This window comes from Lissotriton vulgaris, chromosome 4_1, assembly GCF_964263255.1.
Source record: "Lissotriton vulgaris chromosome 4_1, aLisVul1.2, whole genome shotgun sequence".
Lineage (NCBI taxonomy): Eukaryota > Metazoa > Chordata > Amphibia > Caudata > Salamandridae > Lissotriton > Lissotriton vulgaris.
This window is the reverse complement of record NC_141691.1, coordinates 1,737,999,711-1,738,018,772: the sequence shown is the minus strand read 5'-3', so window position 1 is coordinate 1,738,018,772 and position 19,062 is coordinate 1,737,999,711. Positions and strand designations below refer to the sequence as shown.

The 19,062-nt window shown below is 43.8% G+C and overlaps 1 protein-coding gene across 1 annotated transcript in view; it reads left to right on the top strand.

Annotated features, from left to right (window-relative positions):
• The window catches only part of CPQ (carboxypeptidase Q), a 2,019,872-nt gene that overhangs the window by 31,772 nt on the left and 1,969,038 nt on the right, over nt 1–19,062 (top strand). The window lies entirely within an intron of this gene.

The following is a 19,062-nucleotide window of genomic DNA, read 5'->3' as shown; positions in this document are numbered from 1 at the left end:
ACGTGGTTAATCTCAAGGCTAAGTGGTTTGTAAATGAATGTAACCAGAGCCCCAAGATGGCAATCTAGGGCAATATTCCATATTACCCATTATTCATTTTTATACTACATATTTATTTTAGACCACCTATCTGAATCAGAATATGTAGGAGTTGTTCACCTTTCTTGAATGACTTGTTGCTAAAACAATGGACAGTGATAAAAGTCAGTGCATTTAAGCAATTCTGTGGTTGCAGCATTTACTTCATGATTATGGACTCACCACATTTTTCAAATCATTTACAAATGAATGAAAACAATGGAGCCAGAGAATGGTAAGCAGAAATTGCGGGTTTTCATGGCAGTGAGCCCGCCATGAAAAGTGTGGCAGTGGGGAATCAAAGGGGGCCCTACAGGGTCCCCTGTTTCCCCTGTGCCAGGGGATGCATGAGAGGGGCACATGGTGTGCTCCTCTGCCTTCATGCACCTTCAGTTTCTGCAGGGCATGAAGTTCAAAGTCAATGCCCTGCAGGAACTGCCTTTGACGCTCCCATTGCAGTGCCTTTTTCATAGAGACAAAAAAGTTGTAATCTGGCCGGCGGCTTCTTATGGCATTGGCCGTATTGGAAGGGGGCAGCGGTGTGGCGGCCCCACTCCAAGACATCCTAAGTCATAGTGAGGCCCATAGTAATTTATGTATCATGATTTCTTTCAATTTTGCTTGTTAATGTATCTTGAATGTGTATTCTATTATGTAAAATGATTACACAATTAATACAACTATTAATAATAAACAAATGAATAAAAGTCTATTTGTGTATGGTCGCAAACATATGCTTATGCTTAATATGCCTATTTCACTCCGTGTCGTTTTAAGAATTTTGGAAACCCAGCAATACGTACTTAGGGGCCACTCTTCGAAACAACTTCCCGTTTTGTCGGCCATTTTCTGATAATTCAAACCGCCATGATGCCAAACAATATTGAATAATATGTTAAAGTCTGAGATTAAGAAACAGACAGGGTGGAGTTAGAAACTTAGTTCACTTTTCCAGGGGCCCCCTGGAAGGTGGAAGCCCTGGGCAATTGCCCACTTTGCCCATGCCATAAAACATCTCTGCTTTAGCTAAGCATGTGTCGATTTCTTTCAAGACAAATCATTAGACCTGAATAAAAAACATGTTTCCTTTTCAAACATAATACCTTCTAACCCTAGTTCTGGGCTGCTTTTATTTTATCCTGGATTAAAGAATCGGCTCTGTTTCATACTTTGTTTCGTATTTGGACTGCTATAATTAAAGTAGTTTGATGCTCCTTAAGAAGCAATCAAGAATGTCTGCCTGGGAGCTTTGTGTCCTTCTAGTATTTCTCATGTATTTCTAGAATAAGCATCATTGCAGGAAACGGCAAGAAGTACTATCAGGAAGCAGGCAGCTGCCCAACGGATACAAGGGACCTAATAGGACATAAGTGGTGATTATTCCAGACTCATTAGTTCCTGTCTCGTTTACAATAGCCGTGACACTGTGACCTGCCTGTGCTCTTTCCCGCTGCACACTAACAAGCCCATGCATGACAGCTACCAGTGACAACACAAGTTAAGGGTTTTCACCTACAGCTGTCTCAGATCATTTCATTTCTCCTTAACTTACTCATGTTCTCTTGTCTTCTGCTATCTATTGCTTTGCTCGTTCATATTTATTTTCTAGTATTTAATTAAGATACATTGGAATGGCCGTCTGTAAAAAGTTCACAAAAGTTGATTTAAAAAGACATAGATTAAGGGTAGTTATGGTTCAGTAAGCTAAAAACGAGAAACTCCTAAAACTTGCCAGTTAGGATTATAATGCACACACTCTGACCCCCCTCCCTGTGCTCATTCCATCATTTGCTGATGTCCAGTGACAACAGTCAGCTGTCTAAATCAGGGTTCTTCAAAGTCGGTCCTAGCCAGATTTTGAGCATATCGCCATTTAGATAAAGGTAGTTGTCTTAAAAATGTGGCATGGATCCGGCCCTCCAGGACCGACTTTGGAGAAACCTGGTCTACATAGAGCAAAATATGGGGGGGTGTTGTAGGTTGTGTACCATAACTGTTGAATTTCATGGGTTTTTGAGTTTTTTTATTCATGGAACCATACACAACCTTTAACTGTGTTTAATTTAGTGAATTTCAGTTTTTTATGATCTACCACATTACTCTTCCATGTACCCATTTGCGGTACAAAGCAGGTTAGGCCCTACAGCGTACCAAAGGCTTCAACGGGTTCAATGTCGTTTGGCAGCCCATACGAGCTCCCCCAACATGGAGTCTAACTCTCAGAAGAACAACCTAAGTAGGCACACTGGCACATTGACGAAATACTGTAGGAGACCGGGGAGGATTACAATCTTGGAGAGTGCAATTTTACCTGTGACGGCCAGGGATATCAGCTTCCAGAACTTGCTCTGGGATTTGAGAACCGGGAAGGCACTCTTCATATTCCACTCAAAGAGGTCGCTCTGCGAGTGGTGTAATATCATTTTGAGATATTGCACCATGTCCCCTGCCCTGGTCATTTGAGTGCAAAGGTGTGGGACTTCGTCCAGTTTGCTCGCAAACCCGCTGTGCCTTGAACTTCTGTTGGGTGGTGCATACCGCCATAACGTCGGCTCCGACATCACGGAGATACAATAGCAGATCGTCAAGATACAGCAACACTACGTGAGAACAGTGTCTCCCAGTGTTCTCCCTCCACCCGGAAACGAATGACTAGGGGCTCCATGCGATGGCGAACAGGACGGGTGAGAGGGGCCAACCATGGCAGGTGCCTAGGCCAATCTGGATAGAGACAGAGATGAGAAGGTTGATTCACACTCGGAATGTGGGACCGCTATACAGTAACTTTGTGTATACTAGGAGACGTTCACCGATGCCCAACCTAGCCAAAACATGAAGACGTAGCCCCAGGACAGCATGTCGAGTGCCTTTTCTAAATCGAGTATGAGACCTGCAGTGTAGGGGATTATCAACAATGCCTGCTTCATCACATGGAAGAAGCGTTGGAGATTATGAGGCATGCTGCTGCCGGGGACGAACATGTTCTGGTCATTGTGGATGGTGTTAGGCTGTATTTGGCAGTAGCGGTCTGCTAGTATTGTGTTAAAAAATGTATGGTCAGCACCTAGGATAGCTATGGGACGTTAGGAGGACAGGTGGGTAGAATTTCTGTGGGGCTTTGCAGGGAAGTAATGAGAGATTCCCAAAGGGACACTGTGAGTGTTCCTGCGTCAAGAACCTCTTTAAATATGCCCACCAGTTTGGGAGCCAGGTTAATCAAGAAGCAACCATAATATTACAGTGGTGGTTCTTCCAGACTGGGTGTAGAGACCTGCCAGGAAGGTCGCTGTAGGGCGTGTTGTGAGGGGTGCCCAGTAGAGAGTGGAGTAGTAGCTATAGAATGCTAGAAATATGTCTTGTTGTGTACGCAAGGAGGGGGGAAATCCCACGTCTAACTCCATGATGGGGTGTGATGTGTTCTTGTTGCACCAACTGTGCCAGGAGGTGGCCATGTTTATCTCCCCTGGAGTGTACACGGGGCGTGTAGGCTGCAGTCCCAGTCTAGCTCACCATAGCCCTCTCACTATCTTCTCAATACAGAGCCCTCTTGTAACTACCTTGAAAGAGTCCAATTCTGTGGTGCGTTTACGGCTGTCACATGGTCCTCGTGAAGTAATGGCTAATATGTGTGAGTTGGGAATCTCTGAAGATTTAATCTTCTGATACGTCCCTGAGGAGCCTCCATTTGAGGTCCGGTGACGGTGGAGCGTGCCAGTCCATGTCGAAGATATGTACGGCATAGTCATAGACTATACATCCAAGGTAGTCATAATGCTTGAGTTGAGTGAGGATAGAGGTGGAGCAAAGGGAGCGATCAATGCGCACGAATAAACTGTGGGGGACTGGATGATGCAAGTATTGTTTATGGGTGATATTGTGGGCTATCCAGGCATCTGACAGTGCCCAGTGTCAGACCCAGCAAGCGAAGTGCACAGCATGGAGATGTGCCAGGGCATGCGGGAGAGATAAGAGTGACTTATCAATGTGGACGTTAAGACCCTGTTGAAATCTCCCCCTAATATCCATGGTATTCCTGTCCATTGTGGGAGAATCTCTGACAAAGAGGTCCGGAGGCTGGGCTAGTCTGTGCTCTGGAACGTAAAAACATCCCAAGATCTCATGGATACCATCTAGACAGCTCTCAGTGAAGACGTATCTGCCTTCGCTGTTGATAATCATGGAAAGTGGTTGAAAGTGGATAGTGGGGTGTATCTAGAGCAGCGCTCCTCACGAATATGTGGTACTGTAAATTATGCCTCTCCAGCGCTTACTCAATCTCTGGAGCTCCCCGCGGGTGAGATGAGTTGTCTGGAGGAACTATGTGTGCGCGTTGCCTCTTAAAATATGAATACACTGAGTGCCAATGTTGTGCTGAGTGCATTCCCCTGATGTTGAGTATAAAGAATTTGGTCTGTGGCCTGGGTGTCATTTGTTTGTGGTGGATGACGGGCTGGTACACAGTGTGCCCGCATGAAGGAGAAGTATGGTGATAGGTCCTGTGGTGGGGTAAAGGACAGGCCCAGTCTTCTAGATAGTCTTCATTGAATTGGAGTCCTTTGATTATTCTGGGAGCCCAGCTTCACTGAGCTGGGGTCCCATCCAACTCGGTACGCTTGTGTGATGAGACCTCTTTGGTGTGGTAGCTCTGCGGGCCCTGCGTTGCAAGGACTGCGGGGGATGAAAGCATTAATTGGGGCTCTCTGGGTCCGTGCCGAGTTTAGGGTCAGTACTCGTCAGCTATGTCCAGGTGGGGGGGCTGCAGCCCCCCCACCTGGACATAGCAATGTCCAGAGCAATAAGGGTCATGCTCTGTGGCCTCCTTCAAGCCGGGTACCAATCCGCTCAAAACCCACGAGACTCGCAAGGGTCAGGCACCAGGCTGTGTGCTAGGCGAAGGGCTCAGTTGCAGCCTGGCCACTTCTCTGTCGCTGTCTCTGGCTGTTGGCAGGGAGGAAGCCACTGGTATGCAAGATTAATGGGGATTCTTTCTCCTCAGCACAAAGCTTCCTCAACCAAGGTCTGCCATCTTGCACGGCCAAACCCATTTATTTCACTCTAATATTATCTACACTTAAACAACCACAGTTCAGGTACAGTTATGATTACTAATTAAAAATGAAAAGCCACTGAAATTCACCAGTTATGGTTAGCTCAGCAATACATAACTCACATCAATAGCAATGCTCATGACCTCACCCTTGCTGTAACAAATCCATATGTCATGAATTATGTTACAGGTCAAATCACATTACAAATTACTATTACCACTTTGAATGAGATTGCTCCGAATATAACATTCTTTATTTGTTTGAGTTTGTGTTATTATTTAATGAGGTTGTGCTTTTAGATGTTGTTTCATATTGCTATAAATATTGATAGGTCTTAAACCTTGCGTTTGATGTCTGAGGTATGGTTGGTGCGACTGTTTAGCAAGTTTTTGATTGCTTATAGAAAGGGTCGGAGTGAGCATTTGTTGGCATCAATTGAATGCAGTGCCAGATACAGATAGAAATTAGGATAGGTAGAGTGTGGTATTGGAATAATGTTAGCTGGGCATCAGTAGTACAAAGTCGATATCCTTTCTTTAAGTCCATTCTATCTGTAAAACAAAGACACCAATTGTAAGCCATTTCTAAACAGTTATCTTCTTGAACTAGTTCAGCAGCAACTTTTTGTTTACATTTTCAGAGCGTAATCCATCCTGTGATGTACAGAACTGCTTTGTACATTTACATTTTGTGCTTACAATACCAAATTGAAAAGGTTTTGAAAGGGAATTGCAGAGAAAAAACATTAGCGTGACTGTGCCAGAATAAGTGTATAGAACAGAGAGCGACATGGCGTAAGCAGGACATGGCGTAAGCAGCATGAGTTGATAGAGATAGCAAGATTTTAGTCAGGAATTGTGGATCAAACAATTAGTGGGGATAGTGAGAGATAGAAGACTAAACATTGCAAACAGTGAGAGGAAAAGTGAGAGAATGACAGAGAGGAGCTCAGTGAGGGAGGGATTAAAAGTAAGGTTGAAAGTAATAAAAGATAGTGCGTGAGAGCTGTATTTAAATGAAGTTGTACAAAGGATTTTAACAACCATATAAAGGGACAGGCAAAGCGTGGAGCGGAGAACTGAATCATTAGACTGCATGACAACTAGCAAACGACAGAGTGATAGAGAGAGGAACAAGAACAGTGAGAGTGACATATGCTGTCATTACGAAAGGAACATAATGACATGCATTCAGTGTCTCTCAAGGCTCAATCTTGGTGGTCTTCTTTTCTAGCTGTACTCTGCCTCCCTCTGTGTCATCATCTTATTTGGATTCTCTTCTACTTTTATAGATGATACTCAAAAATTCTTATTTTTTCCTATTTTGTCAGCCCTTCTATCATCTAGTCTATCAGAGTGTCTTGCTTTTATTCGCTACTGAATGGTCTTGTGCACCCTTATGGTTAACTGATCTAAATGAAGATCCTGTACTTTCCCTGCTCCCCCAAAATTACCTCACTGTTTAGCTCTATCAACTTTCCCTCTGTCGTGATGACTGATTCCTCTTCAGCCACTAAATGCAGCTGGACTCTTACCCCACTACTTTGTCCACCAGAGCAATATATTAAATATTAAACATATGCCAAATCCATCCTCTTAACTTCTTCTGCACAGCCAAAGTTCTGGTTAACTCACTGGTTATTGACAGATTAGGCTATTGCAACAGTCTTCTAGTAGGGCTCCCTCATAATGCGTCGCTCCCTTTGACTAGATCTTACATTTGTCCACTAGCATACTCTATAGTCTTCTGAGAACCGCCCTTACATCTCCCTGTTATTATACAGCTAGCTGGCGTTCTGCTGAAATACAGCTCTCTCTACATCCTCACAATTGTACAAAGCCATTAATGGGTCAGTGCTAGGTTATCTTTCTGGCTGTCTATCCCAATGTAGTCTCTCATGCTATTTAAGATCAGCTAACCTGCACCTTCTAACTGCACCAAAAGACCCAAGTGTGGCGTTTTAAATTCCAGTCCTTTCTCCTTCCTGGACCCTCTTTCTGGAATACACTTTCACTTCTCACTAGAGGAAATCCAACACTACAGGATTTTAAAATAAGAGGGCATCGACAGTTAACCTTCACCTAGGAGGAGGCTTCCAGTGTAAATATATTGTCCGCTGCACTATGTAGTGTAAATATTTTTGCTATTCAGTGTCAAGATGCCTGCTATTGCCTTTGCTGTTCGTTCTCTTCAGACTATGTGAAATTCCTTTCTGTGCAGACACTAGTGATTCACCCATCTCACAATGGCATCTCTGTAGCCAAACATTATCTTCCTTGAAATGCTTTTTCTTTACCTGCACAGTGAGTTGGGTTGTGCTTTCATTCCGCCTGAATGATAGACCCAGAAAACTCTTCTCTGGTTAACTGACAATGGTATGTTCAAATATTAAGCTATTTCCATCACATTTGTTAGGCTCCTTCGACATACCACTAAATCTGAAAGGCTCTTTTTAGTAACACGTAGACTTTTAGTGCCTTTAATGCTTTGTTTTCTCCTTATGTTTTTATTTTAGTTCAGTCCTTTCGAACCTCAAAGTAGTGACTTGAGAAGTTTGCAAACTCAGTGTCCAAGACAATTTTTAAATGCAAATACATTCTGATGTGCTCCTTTTATCATTCATACTCATTTACCCAGTCTTCAAATGTGCTTTTCTGCCTTGTCTTATATATGTTTTCTGATTTTGTGTTTTAATAATCTACATTAAATTGTGTGGACTGTTAGCAAGCCAAGCAGCCCGGTGTAGGGATTTAAGGTTTCAATGCGATCTGATAAGGAGGCTGAATTAGAGGGGGGTGTCAGAAATTATTGATTTACAAATATCGTTTGATGCTATTTCATATACCTGCACTTTCTGTTTCCCTTGTAGTATAGATTGTACATATTTTACGACTGTAGCTTATGTTCTTTATAGTCCCTTCCCCTGAGTGGTGTGAATGTGTTTTGAATGTCTGTGATATGTCTGGAACATTGTATGACTGATGAGAAGTAGTCACTTCCCCAATTCTTGTGTGTCCTTTTTGAATATGTCCCCTTGTAAAAAATGAAAAAATCTAACTTTTCCGTTTTTCTAACAATGTTAAAATAAAAAACTATTAAGTAGTAATTCCCGTTCTTGAATATTCTTTCAAGTTCTGTTTGGTCATTTGCTTTATTAAAATTATCTATATCAGCGCTGGCACCTCACTTTCGTACCTTTTAAGGGGGGCATATTTAAAGGGCCAGGGGCAAGAAGTGATTATTTGCTAACATACAGGGCACTGTCAACTTGCACTAACATTGATATTCAGGTAAAACAGTGGTGATGTTAGCGTCCACACTTCTCTGAACCCACACCCACCCTAACATTAACATGCAGGTTGGAAGAAGGCCTGGGAAAATAGAAACAGGGCAAGAGACAAACTGAGACAGTGGATGTTGTCACACTGCTTGGTTGCAAAGCTGCTCTTGATCTGCACTGCTGGAGTGTTGATTTCTAAAGACAACAGAAGTCTTTAGTATGGCTGTCGTGCTCACACTTTGTAACTAACGTTTGATCATATGATACACCCACTGATAATGTGAGTATCCCATACTCTACTCTTGGGATGAAAATCAATATTTATTCTGAGCTGTAATATATTTAAAGCAGATCTGGTAAAATAGAACAACAGTTTAAGCTAGTGGATATTGTTCGATGTGAAATCTTCTTTCAATATTAGATAAAAGTATTTCATAAAATGGCAAGTGTTTGTTAATATGGAGTTATTTACTAACATACCGTACAAGAAATAGTTTGTCAGATATTATTCCATTGGCTTTTTTTATTGAAGCCATGTAAATGAACATTGACTCCACAATCCTGATGGATGTCATTTTAACGCATTGTGAAACTAGCAGAGTGCAACATGTGTTATTCCTTATAATAGACCTGTTGTGAAATCCTGAAAAGTGCAGAATACAAGTTTATATCCTCATAGTAGACTTCTTTCTTAAATTAACAATGCACAAAAAGCTAGTAGCTCTAATGGACAATACCTAGAATGATTTACAAGTACAAGTCTGGATCCTTCTGTGAGTTGGTGCAAGGTATACCTTTTTAAATGCAAAATGTTTTTGCTGATTTCTCTGAGTAACTAGTTATGAGGTTTCCAACTTTTACATATTAGTTCCCAGCTTCAGCTGTATCACATTTGTTTAGCAAGGACACCGTGATGCATGAGGAACTTAAGTATTTAGGGTGACTGCCACTGTCTGAAGCAGGGGTGTGGAATTTATTAAAATATCTACTTGTCCATGGGGCAAGCTGCTTCATAAATCTACTTGTCCTTTAACAAAATCCACTTGTCCCTTTGGTGCCATGTGGTTCGGCGACAAATTATGGCAGCAATCTCGTTATATAAGAGCTTATATAGCCTCTCTGATTATGCCAGTGCTCATACCATTGAATGCTGGCAATCCCTTTATGTTGCCACGTTTCTGCAGATCTACATACTGGGGTTGAAGGTAGTGGTAAGCAATGGTTCTAGGGTTGGAATACCCGTTAAGTCTGTGCAATCTACTAACTTGCATGTTTTAAGGGTTTTCAACAACTCTTCTCTAATCTTTTCCAATACTGAGAAATGTTGGAAATGTACTCCTGATAATGGCAGACGTAAACCTTCTTCCAGAGTTGGGAAAAAAGTGGTTGATGGGAAAATGACCGTGCGGGTTTTCGCATGAGCAAATCTACACATGCATATTTGGTCATGATAAACTGCAGTTCACAAATATTTTCCAGGAGTGCATTTCTTGCCTTACTTCTATAAATTCACGAAAGCCATATAGCTGCACTTAATGCAAGGACATATACCAAGGGTGTACTTTGAGACTTTCTTTAATAATAGGCCCCTAATTTGGTCTGGCGTTAACCACAAACTTTTGTGTTTATTAAAATTCTCTCTCCCTCTCTCTGTATCGGCTGGTTTCTGTGTGAGAAACGGCATTAAGCTCTTTCACATGGAGTATATTGGCACACAAAGTAGTTTTGTTCAGTGGCAGTAACTAATGTGGCAGTGTGTGCTTTTTTAAACCATCTTTTTTGCTTTTGCCAATATTTCTTATAATGGTGAGGGCCCGGCTGCTCTCACATCAAGAAGGCTTTACAAAAATCATGCCAAAATAAGTCACGTATTGGCAAAATTAAAAAGCTGACACTAATTTTAGACCTACTGACTTTGCCAATGCCTATTTATTTTTGTTTCTCCTAATCTTATTGAAACTGGTTACACTGATTTTCCAATATGAATATTTTTGCAAAATACTAGCATGCATCAACACATCTTACTAAATGATGCTGCAAAGAAACGGTACCTGATATTTTACGGTAGTTTAGCAACATTTATTTTTTTCCTACTTTCATTTTTTTAGGAACATTTTATATTGAAAGCAAAGGGTCCTTAATCTTGCTCTCAAGCTTCTGCAAATATTTGCATCTAATCAGAGAGCATTCTGGGAGCATTATGCATAGCCTCATATTGCTAAACTTTGAAACCTTGAGTACACATTTTTATACTGTAACCACTGTCAGTAGTGCAGTTAGAACTTACATTTACTTAGAGCGCTCACCCTAATAATAAAGGCTTTCAATTAATGAACCATAAATACAATTTTGAACAGCATTAATATAGGCACACAAATAATAACCCGACTTCAGGCTGTGCCCTTCCCTGGCCCTTAATGTGCTACTGCAAACTGGCAGCCAAAGGGTTTTTGCTGCATGCGGTTGGGCCTACTTGTCCCAAGGACAAAATGCACATTAAAACTTGTTGCCCTTGACCCCAAACAATATGTCCTGGGCGTCGGGCTATAGGAATTCCACATCCCTGGTCTGAAGTCTTGCAAGAGTACAGTGGCTCCTTGGGACATATAGTTTTTCTCAGCTTAACTCAGGTGTTGCCTTTTTCCTGAGATGCGAAATTGCAGTCCAGGGAGCTCTCATGCTATGTGCATAATTTTCCAGTTTCGAAAATGAGCATGGTTAGGAGATTTGGAGTAGCACATCACTTGGGGCCTACACACAGAGGTAAATGTTTCCCATGCTGCATCCTGACAGCTAGGGCGAGAAAGCAAAAGACACACATATAACGGACGGAATGCAGAGCAAATCAAACATTCACCCCCAGTCAATAGATCTGAGATAAATCCATTGTTCTTTTGCTCACAATGCCACCGTAGTTTAGACCCAGCCATATGCAAATCAGTCTTGACCCTGTGCCTCATGAAAACAGTCCAAACCGAACTGCCAAGCCAGGTCCTCCCTGGGCCGGAAACAAGCATCCTGGGACCGGTTTCGGGGCATCACCCCTCATCAACCAGGCTAGCTTGAATACAGTGGGACGCACGTCTGGGGTTACCCGGCACACCTAGGGCAAGAAAGCAAAAGACACACATGCCACTAGAGTAAAGATATCCTGGCTGATGAGGGATGAATCCCCGAAACCGGTCCTAGGATGCTTGTTTCCAGTCCAGGGAGGACCTGACCTGGCAGTTCCGGTTGGAAAGTTCCCATTTAGCGCAGGGTCAAGACTGATTTGCATACTGCTGGGTTCAGACTAAAATGGCATAGGGAGCAAAAAAACATTGGATTTAGGCCCATATCTCTGTACTAGGGTGAATGTATGACATTGTTCTGCATTCTGTCCATCAGTTGTTCTTTTTGCATTTGTCACCCTGAGGGGGACGGATATGCCCAGACATGGGTACTGTGCTCTCCATACCACTGGAGTCAAGCTATCCTGGCTGATGATGGGTGAAGCCCCGAAACCGGTCCAAGGATGCTTGTTTTCAGCCCAGGGAGGACCTGGCCTGGCAGTTCGATCTGAACTGTTTTCATTGGGCGCAGGGTCAAGACTGATTTACATATTGCTGGGTTCAAACTGGAATGGCATGGGGAGCAAAAAAACGATGGATTTAGGCCCAGATCTGTGTACTGGGGTGAATGAAAGACATTGTTCGGCATTCTGTCCATCAATTGTTCTTTTTGCACCGTGAAAGCTAGCCTTTGAAAACTCCTCTAAAAATATTCATTTGAAATGTATCTCTTTAGTTTTATGTTGGTATGTCAAGTTAAGCCCAGGGCAGAGATGCCATGTTTCATGAATATCTGACCGGAGTTGAAGGGCCTGAAAGCTAAGTGGGGGTGTAAACCGGGACCATTTGACAGATTTTCACAGCAGTTGGTTTGAATTGTGGTTGGCTTCATGTGAGATTGGTTGTCTATGACAACCCACTGTTGCATGCAGCTAAAGGGTACATGAAGCAGAGGTTGGTTTTTATGAGGACCTGTCTTGTGGCCAAGCCTAACAGTCAGCCCTGCAGACACCACTGTGTAGTTATGGCTCAGCTGCACTTCCAATTGAAAAGTCATTATTATTGTTGCCAGTAGCTTTGAACCCCATGGTCCGATCTGCACCAAATTTGGCAGTCACTTGGCGTAGTCTAATACGCTCCGCTATGCCAATTATCATGTAGATCCGTGCATGGAAACAAAGCTAAGGGGGAGGTGAGAAGAGATGTGCTTTCTGATTTTAGCTCCCATAAGAAATTTTGCGAATGCTTGCAGTCAAAACCTCTGAACAGAATAACACTTAATCCAGCATGAAAGTAGAACATTGCCAGAGTAGTGTGATTTTGTTTGTTGGTGTAAATCTGTTTTTTGAGATTTAAGTCTTTAAAAAAGGTGCTAGGTAGCCTTGGAAGAGTTATCACGTTTGTTTATCTCTGCCGTTTTATTCTGCAGAGTTTCAAAGACGAAATCTGAAATCGCCTGTGTACTAAAATGTTTAAAAAAATAGGTGTCCTTTTGGTTGAGGGAATCTTTTGGCTGCTGTGAACCAGTTTTGATCTGACAGCTTTGATTTGCGAGGCTCCATTAGTAAAATGTCTCGAATGGTTGCAATTTGAGGATGCAGGCACTGTCCCCATATCCAGAAACAAAAGAGAAATGGGGTAGATTAAATATAACTCGGCCCCAAAGTAAAAGCATAACCTGGGCCCCATGTCAATGAGACCTCAAAAAAAAGAGAAAAGGAAAAAAGTGATGGTGTACAGAAGTCAGAAGAGTAATTTCTCTGTACACAAAAATTGCTTCTTGTAACCCTGAAAGGTAGGTCAAAGATATGATACACCTAAAATGACGACCATAGTCTGCGATTTAGTTTTTAAGCCACAGAATGTTTTTTTTGGTATACCCTATCCAAAGCCTAGTTTTAGAGCCCACGACTACTGTAACAATTTAGGGTTAGTCAGCGCCTAGAAACATAGTCAGCGGATTGCAGAAAATTAAAACAAGGTAACAAGTTGAAAAAATTCAAAGCATCAACATGAAAAGCCCCTCAGGTGTGCCCAGGATCCATATATAAAAAAATAGGGTCTCGATCATTGTGAGCTGAATTTGTTTCCACCATTGACTGTCTCACAGGTTCAAGGCCCCGGCATGCCTAGCAGTGAGGGCTAAACTTTCTGTGATGTCTATGGACATTCTCAGACTACTTTAAATTGTATAGGGCATTTGGAGGTACTGATTGGCTGCCTGCAGAAGTAACACTTTTCTAGACAAAGTACAATTTCCTTAGCAATAGGAAGAAATGGCTTCATTTTATGAGCAATGTATACTAGTGACAGACGTCATTAGACCCTTTTCGCACTACCTTTGACAGAGATCCATCCGCCTATTTGTAATCTTGAATAAAGAACGTTGATCAAAATGTCAAAAAAATGTAATTGAGTTTTGCTTTTTCTTCTATTTTTCCAAAACTGGTGCTTATACATATGTCAATAAAGAAACATTTTCATGCTGTTTTTCTCTAAATCATTCAATTAGCTGATTTGATATACACACATGGGTTACTAAATAAAGAAGAACGTTTTCTTGTCCCAATGCATTTCGGGATTATATCCCTTCGTCAGGGGTGCTGAAAAACATAATTGAAATGAATATGCTAAAAATATGATCAACAGCACACGAAATTGTCAAACAATTAGTTCACAAATTATTGATTCTTTCCCTGAACTCATAAAACATTAGCATTTGACACTGTATTACATTGATACAAACATACATGAGGTTTTAACTGTAATATACATCTTATTTCATCATAGTCCAGGATATTAACAGTTGCTACATTCGTTACGTTTACTCAGTGGATGAACTGTAATTATTTGCTTAGTGAGATTGCTCAAAAATAGTCAAAGTCAAAGTCAAATGATTTATATAGCGCGCTACATACCCAGAGGGTCTCAAGGCGCTTGAAGAAGGGTGGGGAATTACTTGTCGAGTATCCAAGTTTTAAGTTGCTTTCTGAATGCTAGGTGGTTCTGAGTGAGGCGAAGGTGAGTGGGAAGTGAGTTCCAGGTTTTAGCTGCCAGGTAGGAGAAGGATCTTCCTCCCATGGTGGTTTTGTTGATGCGAGGTACAGTAGCAAGGGCTTGGTTGAGGGATCGTAGCTGGCGGGAGGGGGTGTAGAAGGAAAGTCGTGTGTTGAGGCATTCGGGTCCGAGTTCGTAAAGTGCTTTGTGTGCGTGGGTTAGGAGGCGGAAAGTAATCCTCTTATTGACGGGGAGCCAGTGGAGGTTTTTCAGGTGACCAGAGATGTGGTCTTTACGCGGGATGTCTAGTATGAGTCTGGCTGAAGCGTTCTGGATGCGTTGGAGTTTTTTCTGGAGTTTTGCGGTGGTACCGGCGTATAGGGTGTTTCCGTAGTCCAGGCGGCTCGTGACTAGTGCGTGAGTGACCGTTTTTCTAGTTTCGGTGGGGATCCAGCGAAATGTTTTTTTGAGCATGCGAAGAATGTTGAAGCAAGATGATGAAACGGCGTTGGCTTGTCTGTTCATGGAGAGTGTGGAGTCCAGGATGACGCCCAGGTTCCGTGCGTGGTCCGTCGGGATGGGTGCTTTTCCAAGGGCCTCTGGCCACCAAGAGTCATCCCAGGCGGAGGGGGAGGTCCTAAGATAAGGACTTCTGTTTTGTCTGAGTTCAGTTTCAGACGGCTATGCTTCATCCACTCGGCTACTTCTTTCATTCCTTCATGTAGGTTGGTTTTGGTAGTGTTAGGGTCTCTGGTAAGTGATAGGATCAGTTGAGTGTCATCAGCGTAGGAGATGATGTTGAGGTTGTGTTGGCGTGCGATGGCCACGAGGGGGCTCATGTATACGATGAAGAGGGTGGGGCTGAGTGAGGATCCTTGTGGAACGCCGCAGATGACTTCAGTGGCCTCTGACTTGAATGGTGGGAGGCGGACTCTCTGGGTTCTTCCGGTAAGGAACGAGGTGATCCATTCCAGTGCTTTTCCTTGGATTCCGATGTTTCTGAGGCGTTGTATCAGGGTGCTGTGACAGACTGTGTCGAAGGCTGCGGAGAGGTCGAGGAGGATGAGGGCGACTGTGTCTCCATTGTCCAGTAGAGTTCGAATGTCGTCTGTTGCTGCGATGAGGGCGGTCTCAGTGCTGTGTTTGGCTCGGAAGCCGGACTGTGAGGAGTCGAGGGATTTGTTGGTTTCGAGGAAGGCGGCGAGCTGGTTGTTGACAGCTTTCTCGATGACTTTGGCCGGGAATGGAAGGAGCGAGATGGGGCGGTAGTTTTTGAGTTCGGTGGGGTCAGCTGTGGGTTTTTTCAGAAGGGCGCTGAGTTCTGCGTGTTTCCAACTTTCTGGGAAGATGGCGGAGTTGAGGGAGCAGTTGATGACGTCTCGGAGGTGTGGTGCTATGATGGAGTCTGCTTTGTTGAAGATGTGGTGAGGGCATGGGTCTGTGGGGGATCCTGAGTGGATGGAGTTCATCAGGCGGATGGTGTCCTCAGTGGAGATTGGGTTCCAGTCATTAAGTATGTTTAAGGGGGGTGAAGGTCCTGCAGAAGGTTGGGTGGGTTGGTGTCCGGGTCGGTTGTCGAAGCTGTTGTGGATGTCTGCGATTTTGTTGTGGAAGAATGAAGCTAGGGAGTCTCAGAGGGCTTGTGAGGGGGTGATGTCGTTGGAGTTGGCTGAGGGGTTGGTAAATTCTTTGACGATGTTGAATAATTCCTTGCTGTTGTGGGCGTTGTTATCTAGTCGGTCTTTAAATGCGGCTTTCTTGGCAGACCGGATTAGTTGGTGATGTATGCGAGTGGCGTTTTTGAAGGCGTCCCTGGTGCTGGTGTTTGGGTCTTTTTTCCAGGCCTTCTCGAGGGAGCGACAGAGTTTCTTAGATTTCTTAAGGTCATCGTTGAACCAGGAGGCGTTTTTGCTGCCTAGTTTGATTTGACGTTTTTTCAATGGTGCTAGGATGTCGGCGCTGTTGGATAGCCATTGGGTGAGGTTAGTGGCTGCTTGGTCGGGGTTTGAGGAGTGGGCAGGGCGGTTTTGAAGAAGCGATGAGGAGATCTGGTCGATGGTGATTTTGTTCCAGTTTCTTCGCAGAGTAGGTTGAGGATGGTTGTGGGTTGTGGTCTTATTGTAGATGAAGTGAACGCAGCTGTGGTCCGTCCAATGGAGAGCTGTGGTGTGACTGAAGGAGACATGTTTGCTGGAGGTGAAGATAGGGTCAAGAGTGTGACCTGCAATGTGGGTGGGGGTAGTGACGAGTTGTTTGAGTCCGAGGTTGGCGAGATTGTCCAGGAGGGTGGTGGCGTTGCTGTCGTTGCTCTTTTCCAGGTGAAAGTTGAGGTCTCCCAATAGAATGTATTCCTTGGAGGGGAGGGCGTGTGGGGTGATAAAGTCAGTGATGTCGTCACTGAATTTTGCACGGGGTCCTGGAGGCCGGTAGAGGAGGGTGCCTCTGAGTGTGGTCTTGGGGTCGGTGTGGATCTGGAAGTGAAGGTGTTCGGCGCTGGCAAGGTTGACGTCTGAGCTGGTTGAGATGCGGATGGTGTTCTTATGGACGATAGCGATGCCTCCTCCTGTGTGGTCGATGCGGTCCTTACGGATGATCTTGTAGCCTTCCGGGATGGCAATGGTGATATCTGGGGCTGATGAGGCGTTCATCCATGTTTCTGTTAGGAAGGCGACGTCCGGAGAGATGGTGTCTAGTAGATTCCAGAGGTCGATGGCGTGCCTGTGGACCGAGCGGGTGTTGAGCAGGATGCATTTTAGGTGGTTGGTGTCAGATCTCTGTTTGGAGTTTGTGGATGAGGAGTTGTTCCTGGTGCCGTCAAACTTGCAGGAGTTGCAAGAGAAGGGTCCATGGGTGTGTCCAGGAGCGGCTTGGACGCAATTGGGGAGGCGGCCGGGGTTTAGGGCTAAGAGGGAGGAGGCGTCGTATGTAATGCGGGTGGGGTGGGTGGTACGAGGGCCAGGCGGTCTAGCGCTGGGCGCGGTCCAGGCGCGGACGGGCGTAGACGGGCTTACCTTTGGCGCACCTTCGGCGCGACTGGGGCGCGACCGCTGTGCGCAAAAGCAGCTGTCATATGTGCATGGTGGAAGGGGAGGGGCGAGGGAGGGTCAGCTGGGAAGGCGGGAGCGAGAAGGAGACTCGGGCGTGGCGACACAAACAACAACAATCTTAACACTAAAATGGCCGGCAGCGCGAAGCGGAGCAGGCAGCCACAGTAAAGATCAAAGTGCAGGATAAACTAAACGAAATGGCAGTCAGGGCAACACAGGGACGGCACAGTGGTACAAGCAGCAATTAAGCAGGTGAGGTGGTTAGCGCTATCAGGCGACAGTAATTTAACAGCAAAACAAACCAGCTATATTACTAAAATAATTAAATAATAGCGATGTATGTAATTGCAGCGGTCCTGTAATGCGCGTTCTGAAACAGATAGCAATGTGCACAAGCAGCTGAGTAGAGCAACGATACCAGGCTGGAGTCAGGTCGGGGAGCAGCGAGGAGGAGCGACCGCGTCTGTGGAACACATACTAGTATATAAAACCCTGATAAGGAAATGGAGGTTGTCTGGAATGCAGTTATGAATGAAATTAATGCTTATTTGGCACTCACCATAAATATAATGCTGCCAAATGATGGTGGATTAGCATGCAAATTCTGGGATCGGCAAGAGATTCAATTGGGAAACTTAAAAGTGAAAGGTGACACTCAGATTATCGGTTGTTCTAATATATTGCTCGTAGGAAATAAGTAAGTAATACTACATGTTCAGACCGTATCATAGATCTAGGACCCGCTTGATTATAAATGTGTATCGTGAGGGAGGTCGTGTCGTCCTCTGTAGAAAGTGTTATTCTATGGACGAAAATAGAATATGATGTTTGTGGCATTCTAAACATGACTGAAATCATCACCTTGATTGATAGGGTAAACAGATTACCTTTGCGTTCAGTTCAAAGAACTGTAGTGTTCAAAGGTGATTCTCTACGTTGACCATATGGGTTCTTGGTCTCATGATTTTGGGAACTGGAAAAAGTACACACAGATATATTAGTACATGGTGATGTAACAATCTGAACCCAACTTAAATCATTTCGCTGAATGATGGACAATTACCTTCGCTATCACTGTGGTGAGAACGCGGGGTTAAGGAGCGCTTTTCAAAGATTTTGTAGAATAAGAATCCGGTGGAGATGTGGCTATAAAGATACACATGCGATCGTTAGTACTCCGCTATATAATACTGACAGGAAAAAGGCTAATTTGTGAAAGCGCCTGAAAAACAAGTTTACCATTTTTACATAAAGGATGGTATCATACTTTTCTAATCTCTTCTGGAGAAGAAAACCGGAAATACGACTGTACTTGAGATGTTGGTATCTATTTAAAAACGTAAACAATGCTTTCTGGTTAGTTACCCTCAGAGAAACGCTTTGCGGGACTTTTGATAAAAATTGTGGATAGATTGGTTAAGCCAGGTGAAGCCGACGTCCCATGAACATCAAGTTCAGCAGTGCCCTGGTTAGACAGAAAAAGGAAGCAATCCAACAGGTGAAAAGAAATGAAGAAGGTTAATGAAGAAAAATCTATCACCTGAAGTTGGGCTACCAGACAT